Genomic DNA, 6,000 nt, shown 5'->3' on the forward strand with positions numbered 1-6,000 from the left:
CGGTCCGCGGGCGTGGTTGGCTCTGGCCCTGGCGGCGGCGGCAGGGCCTCCCGGAGCCCCGGCCCCTCCCTCCGGCCAGGCCCCCGGGCCGCCGCCCCGGACACCGAGGGAACGCGGAGGAGGAAGGGGGAGCCAGGGGACTGACCGGCGACACGAGCCGCCTCAGCCCCGGCTCGGCCGACCCGCGCCCCCGGCTCCCTCTGGGGCCGACTCGGGCTCCCCGCCCCTCACTCACCCCCCCGGTCCGGCGCCTCCTCCACCTCCTCCTCCACCTCCTCCCTTTTCTCGGCCGTGGCTCCTGCTCCGGCTCTGCGCGGCGGCGACGGCGGCGGCGGCGGCGGCCTCGACAGCGGCGGCGGCGGCGGCGCCTCCAGAACGCGCACGCACGCAGCACGCAGGCCCCGCCCCCAGCTCCGCCCCGCCCCTCCGAGTCGGCGTCAGCAAGGCTTCGGTCCCACCTTCCCCGCGGCTTTCCGGAGTCCGCTTAAAGGAGCCGCGCAGGAGAGGGTGGTGGGAACTGAGAACCGTGTGGGAGGAGCGGGGTATTGGGGCCTTGAGGAGGGCTGGGTGGGAGGCTGCGTAAGGCGGGAAACGAAATGAGGAAGGGTCCGAAGATTCAGGAGGAATAGAATTTTGGAGGGAATGCAATCATTCAACAAGTACTAATTGAGCACCTAGTAAGTGCCAGGCACTGTTCTAGGCGCGGGGCGGGGGGAGGGGGATGGGGGGAGGGGGATCACACCATAGGGCAAGCAAAGGCCCCTCGGGAAGCTTGAATTCTAGTGGGGTGGGAGAGAGGAGACAGACAACAAACAAGTAAACAAAAATGTCAGGTAATGATAAGTAGTGTGAAGAAAAATAAAGCCAGGAATGGAGTGACTTTATAGCTGGCCAGATACTGCCCCGCAGAGGACACCTTTGAGTACCTATCATATACATATGATGTGAAGGAATAAGCCTAGCAAATACCTAGGGTGTGTGTTGGGGGGGGGGGAGGGGGTTGGCAGGGACAGCCTTTCCAAGCTGAAAGATAATCAGCCATAAACTCAGAGGTGAGAATAATACACCCGGTAGGTTGCAGGAACAGCAAAAGGCCAGTATGGCTGAATGGAACCAGCTAGCCAGAGAGCAGGTGTGAAGAGAGGTGTGGAAGGATTAGATCCTGTGGAGCCTTGTGGGCTGTTGTAAGAGCAACTGAAAGCCATGGGAGGGTGAGCAGAGGAATGACCACATCTGATTCACATTTTTAAAAGTTATTCATGCACATATTCTTTACACATATTAATGTGTAAAATACAGTAGGGAAGCACAAATGTCTACAAGAAGACCACTAAGGATGTTGGTGGTGGTAACTTGGAATAGGATGGCAACAAAGGAGTGAGAAGGCTATTCAGATACATTTTGAATTGGCATGGATTTGGCAGAGAGTGTGTGAAGGAAAAAACATCATGGATGATTCTTAGGTTCAGGTCCTGAAGGATGGGTTAATGGTGGTGCCATTTCAGAAGATGGGGAAGACTCAAACAGGAGAAATTTGGGGATGGGGGAAATCGGGAGTTCTGTTTTGTACATGTTACATAAGGTGCTTGTTATATATCCACATGGAACGTTGAGTACAACAGTTGGATATAAATTTGGGATTCATCAGCAGGTAGATGCTTTTTACGCCTGAAATCTACATAAAAGCATTTAGGGAGAGTAGCTGGAGGAGAGGACTAAGAGGAATCCAACACTTGGAGATTAAGTAGAAGAGGAGGAGGAGCTACCAGTCAGATCAGAGGAATACCAGGAAAGGGTGAGTGGTGGAAGATAAGAGAATTGTTTCTGGAAGGTGGGAGTCATCACTCTTATCAAATACTGCTGAAACAAGTAAGCTGAGGACAGAGTTTGAACACTGGATTTGGCCGGATGAAGGTTACCAACGTCCTTGATGAAAGCAGTTTCAATGGTGTTGTAGGGGAGAAAGTCTGATTAGGGTGTGTTAACAGAGCATGGGAAGTGCGGAAAAGAGAGTGTTTATAGCAAGTCTAAACAGCTCTTGAGGAGCTTTGCTATAAAGAGTAACCGAGAAAAGGGTAGTAGCCCCAGGAGTATTTGGGATCAAGGGAGAGTATTTTAAGATGGGAGATGTTTTCCTTTGTTGGTGTGCTGGACCGATCCTTCAGAGAGGCAAATGTGATGGAACAGAAGACAAGAGGAGACAAGTGCAGAAAGATTGTCCTCAAGAAGATATGAAGCAATGAGACCTAGCATGGAAGTTAAGGTGTGGCCTTGGATAGGAGCAAGGACAGTATGTTCACACACTATTTGGGGGGAGAAGGCAAAGTCTGTGGATGCAAATGCAGGTAGGTCAGGTAGTCCATTTGGTGGTGGCATGCTCAGACCACTGCAGAGCAGAAGGGGACAGGTGGGAGCTAATATCCAGCCCCTGTTCTGCCAACCCAGCTGTGAGGCCATGGCCGCCTGGAGGAAGTGGGGGGGGGGCACCTTTTCTAATTACTCCACCTGGAAGAGTGGTGCCTTTTAGCCATCCTCCCCACCCTCCTACACACACACACACACACACACACACACACACACACACACCGTGCACGTTTTCCCCGTTTGCACGGAGTACTGAATGTGCCGGATACCTCATTGGGTCTGAGGAGATAGATCTGGGCTGTGTGCTTTCCTTTATTCTGTGCAATGAAAAACTGTGAATGGGGAGGGGCTATTGGCTATTTAAGGAGCTAGAAGAAGGTGAGCAAGAATTCCCCTGAAGGGTGGAAGAGTTACTGGAGAAGTATAGTGTGGACAGTGCTGAGGGCCCTATTGAGTTGGCGGTCCTATATTGAAAGTGAGACCATTCAGCAAGGTTGTGTAGTTTTCTTCAGCCACATGCCATTGCCTGGGGGACTGCAGGAGGGTTGGATTTGATCCGGGCTGGGTTTGCTGATGAAAGTAAATGAGGGGGTGAGGGAGTGTACACCAGGGAATGGTTATAGTAACAGACCTTGGAATCTCAGCTGGGAAGGAAGAGAGGCAAGTAAAAAAGCGGTGGGGTCAGTGGTTTGGTGGTCCCTGTGAGAAAGAATTGTTCAGGAGGAAGCAGTCGAATAAGTGGGGAAAGGGGACTTTCCAAGGATCAAGCATGGGGAAGGTTGAGTGAGGTGGTTGGGAAAGAGGAAGCGAAGGCATTTGTGAGAAAAATGGGTTCAGGGAGGAGCCATGGAACTGAGGAACCAGCAGGGCCCTCGGGCTCTTGCCCTGTCACAGCATACTTGAGCTGTTGGTTTGGGGGGAGGTTGAGGGAGCTATGCAAACTGGAGAGAAACGGAGCACAGCAGGGGATAAGCCAACTGGACTCTGCCAGGGCCTCTTTATAAGTCTTGGGATAGCCCACTGGGGCCTTTATTTTACCTGCCCTTTTTTTTTTCTCCACTGACTGAGGACACCATACATTTGTGTACACTTTATCCTACCTGGTGTTTGACAGAAACTAAATGACATATTTCCTCCTAAATCCTTCTGATTTTGCCTCTTCTACTCGTGACACTATCTTTCTCAGTTACTCAGCCACCAAGCCTCAGCTGCCTGTAATCTTCCCCATCCCTGTGCCCCGTCAGTCCCCAAAGTGTAACAATCTGCACCATCCAGTGGAACATTCTGCCATGTTCTTTATCTACATAGTCTGGTCCAATAGCCCCATGTGGCTATCAAGCCCTTGAAATGTGGCTAACACGACTGAGGAACTGGATTTTCAATCTTATTTAACTTGAACGAATTTAAATTAGCCTTAAATGGGCCCATATGGCTGGGGGCTCCTATATCGGACAGACGGGTAGAGGTCCTTCCTACACAACGTCTCTTCTACCAGCCGCTCCTCTCTCCTTCCACTGCCATGACTGATTACCTCTAGTCCAGACTTTTCCTGTAGTCTCCTCTTTGGTCCCCTGCTTAGTTCCTTTCCCTTCCGTCCATCCTGTGTTCTTGACAGAACCACCTCTCTAAAGCAGTGGCCAAATCAGGACTCCACCCTATTTTTAAAATTATTGCTATTTCTCTGAAGAGCATTTATGCCTCTCTCTGACTCTGAGTACAATCACTGACCCTCAGAGAGAATGTCCTTATACTGGGGAGAAACAAAAAAAGGACAAGAAGCAGAAGAAGCCAAAAAGCAATTATTTCACAGCACTCCTATTACAACTGAGAATTTCTTAAGTTGGAACGCCAGGTTTGGGGCAGTGCTCTTGGAAATTAAGAAGCAATGAATGAAAGAAGAACCAGCAGGGGAAAAAAATGAGGCGGGAAACAGCTTTTTGAAATAGATCATAATCAGGACACAACTAATAGCCAGTTCTTGGAGGATGCTAGAAACAACGTGGAAGTGGATGAGTCTTTGTTCCAGGAGCTGCACGTGAGAACGATCTCACCTACAATCCCGCTGACCCAGAGAGTGACTGGACTGGCGAATGGATCTTCCTCTCTGCAGAGCTTGACTGCCACAGCGTGCTGAGAGGGTGGTGATTTGCCTTTCTTTTTTTTCTAAGAAAAAATCGTTTTCAGGAGCATATTCTTTTGCTAGCTTTCATCACTGGACTCAATGAACTGACCTTAAAATTAAAACAAAAACATAACCATGACATTTCCTAACATGAGATTCAAATTTTGAGAGAAACAGACTAACTATACTTCTTTTCATGCTACTGTTCATTGAGAATTTCTTCCAAACACTTCCCAACTTAGGGCACTTTTACAACTCCATTCTATCTCATAATCCTAGAGAGCGCAGGTATGCTTAGAACTAGCAGGACCAGCACAGCTAGATACTCTGATGGTCAATTTATGGAAAGGCCCTTTAAGAAGCATTCAGATTGGGGAACCTGGGTGGCTCAGTCGGTGATAAGTCGGCTCAGGTCATTATCCCAGAGTCCTGGGATCGAGCCCCACATTGAGCCCCACATCGGGCTCCCTGCTCAGCGGGGAGCCTGCTTCTCCCTCTCCCTCTGCCTGCCTCTCTACCTACTTGTTCTCTCTCTCTCTCTCTACCTACTTGTTCTCTCTCTCTCTCTGTCAAATAAATAAATAAAATCTTAAAAAAAAAAAAAGCATTCAGATTGTGATACAAATCAATAAAAAGAGGCTTCCATCCAATCAATGTTTAGAAAATGTGTTTTTAGACCAGGATTCTTGGAAACCTGTAACCCAAGAGTAGAAGTACATATGCTATGCCCCGCAATACCTAATACACTTTTCTTGTTGGTGCAGTGGTTTTAAGGATTTGAAGAGCAGGCATATTTTACACAAAAAATATACCTCACACATATAGGACCTTACAAACATTTAGTCAACAAATCTTAACTGAGTGCTTGCTACTTTATGCTTGTTGCAAAAAAAAAAAAAAAATACAAAGGACCTGGCATTGGTATACCATTTTACAGTTTCCAAAATGACTCTACAGTACCTAATTTAATCCTACCAACAATATCATTAAAGTAGGTATAAGTCTCATTTTGCAGAAGGGAAAACTTGCTTAAAGGGATTAAATGAATTGCACAGAAGCACAGAGCTATTAATTGGCAAGATCTCAAACAGGAACACAGACCTTTGGGTGTCAAAACATTGATTAGATTAGAATATAAATTCCCAGAGGGCACGGACTTGATCTGTTTATTACTGTATTCTCAAAGCCTAGAATATAGGAGGCATATTGTAGGTTCTCAATAAATATTTCAGGAATGGGTGTGTGTGTGTGTGTGTGTGTGTGTGTGTTGTAGAGGGAGGGCTAAGGAGAGAATATAAGCTAACCATCTAATTCGTTAACATTTTTGTATATTTTAATTAATTACGTGCTAAGCTGATCTTTTCTTTATTAGTGCTATTCAAAGTATGGTTCACAAACTGGTGCTGGCCCACAAAATTTTTTTATTACCCGTTGTCTTGGTCCATTCGGGCTGTTGTCACAGAACACCACAGACTGGATAGCTTGTAAACAACAGAAATTTCTTTTTCAAGTTC

The 6,000-nt window shown here is 47.8% G+C and overlaps 1 protein-coding gene across 7 annotated transcripts in view; it reads right to left on the reverse strand.

Moving 5' to 3' along the window:
- RAP1A (RAP1A, member of RAS oncogene family) overlaps positions 1-375 on the reverse strand; it is a 76,630-nt gene extending 76,255 nt beyond the window's left edge. For 5 of the 7 annotated variants that reach the window (XM_064588650.1, XM_045896968.3, XM_045896967.3 and 2 more), the window contains exon 1: positions 236-375. The gene's annotated coding sequence lies outside the window, so the exon portion shown is untranslated. The remainder of the gene's footprint in view (positions 1-235) is intronic. The other 2 variants (XM_064588656.1, XM_054512687.2) reach the window with 2 other exon arrangements.
- Between the last annotated feature and the right edge of the window lie 5,625 nt (positions 376-6,000).

The sequence above is a fragment of the Mirounga angustirostris genome, unplaced genomic scaffold (assembly GCF_029215605.1).
Source record: "Mirounga angustirostris isolate CCGP_5_RB_7025 unplaced genomic scaffold, mMirAng1.0.hap1 SCAF_4, whole genome shotgun sequence".
Lineage (NCBI taxonomy): Eukaryota > Metazoa > Chordata > Mammalia > Carnivora > Phocidae > Mirounga > Mirounga angustirostris.